General features: G+C 41.4%; 1 pseudogene; it reads left to right on the forward strand.

The window, feature by feature from the left end:
• The first annotated feature begins 516 nt into the window (after nucleotides 1-516).
• LOC124079927 (asparagine--tRNA ligase, cytoplasmic-like) lies at nucleotides 517-2,167 on the forward strand (annotated as a pseudogene).
• The last annotated feature ends 296 nt before the right edge of the window (nucleotides 2,168-2,463 follow it).

Here is a 2,463-nt window from a genome sequence, read left to right on the forward strand (position 1 = left end):
AAGACTGGGGATGTAGCTCACTGGTAAAGTACTTTTGGATTCAATCCCTAGTATCTACCAAGCAAGCAAGCAAGCAACCAACAAACTAGGGAGAAAACTGTCTACTGAAAAATGAATAAATAAAGTATAGAATAGTCATAAAACAAAATTCTATGTAGTGATAAAAGAGTGCACTACAGATTCAGCAATCTGAATAAATCTTAAAAGTGTTGAGTGAAGGAGTCAGACACAAAAAGATATACATTGTATGAATTCATTTACACAGAGTTCAAGAACAGGCAAACTTAGTGTATGGTAATTAAAGTCTGAATAGCATAGTGTCTTCTGAGAAGGGAAGTAGTGACTGCAATAACCACAAAGGAATCTTCTGGGTTGATATAAATGCCCTATATCTAGACCTGGGTGTTGGTTACATAGATGAATACAACTGTAAAATTTACTGGACTTTATGCTTAAGATCTACTATGGAGCCTTCCGCGCATGTTGGGGTGACTGGACGGCGGCGGTGTTGGGACCATGTCCTTGGAGGTGACCAGGAAGACTGCAGGGATGGTGCTAGCAGAGTTGTATGTCTCAGACCAAGAGGGAAATAATGCCACGGGAGATGGAACCAAAGAGAAACTATTTAAAACAGGCCTAAAGGCTTTGATGACAGTAAGAAAAGAACCATTTCCTACCATTTATGTAGATTCACAAAAAGAAAATGAGAGGTGGGACATTATTTCTAAATCACAGATGAAGAACATTAGGAAAATGTGGCATAGGGAGCAAATGAAGAGTGAATCCCTAGAGAAGAAAGAGGCAGAAGATAATTTGCGAAGAGAAAAGAACCTCGAAGAAGCAGAGAAGATTACCATTATGATCCAAGTCTGCCAGAGCCACAATGTGTGAAGATTCATGCATTAGAAAAGGATATAGAGGCCAGAGTAAAGGTGTTTGGCTGGGTCCATAGGCTGCGTAGGCAAGGAAAGAATTTAATGTTCCTGGTGTTGCGGGATGGTACGGGTTATCTTCAGTGTGTCTTGTTGGATGAGTTGTGTCAGTGTTATAATGGAGTAATTTTGTCTACTGAGAGTAGTGTTGCTGTATATGGAATGCTAAATCTTACTCCAGAGGGCAAGCAGGCTCCAGGGGGCCAAGAGCTAAGTTGTGACTTCTGGGAACTTATGGGGTTGGCCCCTGCTGGAGGAGCAGATAACTTAATCAATGAAGAATCTGATGTCGATATCTAGTGAACAACAGGCACATGATGATCCGAGGAGAAAAATGTCCCAAATCCTAAAAGCACATTCCAGGATCACCAGGTGCTTCAGAGATCACTTCTTTGATAGCGGGTACTGTGAAGTTACTCCTCCAACGTTGGTGCAGACACAGGTAGAAGGTGGTGCTACGCTCTTCAAGCTTGACTATTTCGGAGAAGAGGCATTTTTGACTCAGTCCTCTCAGTTGTACCTGGAGACCTGCCTTCCATCCTTGGGAGATGTTTTTTGTATTGCACAGTCATACAGAGAAGAACAATCCAGAACACGAAGGCACCTGGCTGAGTAAACTCACTTGGAAACTGAGTGCCCTTTCCTGACCTTTGAGGATCTCCTGAATAAATTGGAGGACTTGGTTTGTGACATGGTAGATAGAGTCTTAAAATCACCGGCAGCAAGCATAGTGTATGACCTCAACCCAAACTTTAAACTCCCTAAACGGCCTTTCAAAATGATGAACTACTCAGATGCTATTGGGTGGCTAAAAGAACACAATGTAAAGAAAGAAGATGGGACTTTCTATGAATTTGGAGAAGATATCCCAGAAGCTCCTGAGAGACTGATGACAGACACCATTAATGAACCAATCTTGCTGTGTCGAATTCCTGTGGAGATCAAGTCTACATGCAGCCATGTCCTGAGGATTCCCGCTTACTGAATCTGGTGCCCAATGTTGGTGAGATTGTGGGAGGCTCAATGCGTATCTGGGATAGTGAAGAAATGCTGGCAGGTTATAAAAGGGAAGGGATCAACCCCACTCTGGTATACAGATCAGAGAAAATATGGTACATGTCCTCATGGAGGATACTGCTTTGGGCTTGGAACGATTCCTGACTTGGATTCTGAATAGATATCACATCCGAGATGTATGTTTGTACCCTTGATTTGTCCGGCACTGTAAGCCATAACTGATTCCTCCTAAAGCATGAAGAAAAGATGGTCATGAAAGAAACAGACTGCCTCATTAAAATGAAACAAAATGCCAAATTGTCCCATGTTTATTCCATTGGGGTATAGCTTTCTGTTTTTTATTCCCAACTACCATAAAACCATAATAAGTAGTCCACATTATTTGAACATAAGGGGACATTGATATCATTTTAAGAAAAAACATCCACTACAAAGTCTGGGGAAAATATGTGGCATGTAACTCTGTAGTTAATGGATACATTTCAGCATTTTATCCAGTTATAGCAATTGTGTT

The sequence above is a fragment of the Marmota monax genome, unplaced genomic scaffold (assembly GCF_021218885.2).
Source record: "Marmota monax isolate L192 unplaced genomic scaffold, Marmota_monax_Labrador192_F-V1.1 WCK01_AAM20220418_F8-fsc00015, whole genome shotgun sequence".
NCBI lineage: Eukaryota > Metazoa > Chordata > Mammalia > Rodentia > Sciuridae > Marmota > Marmota monax.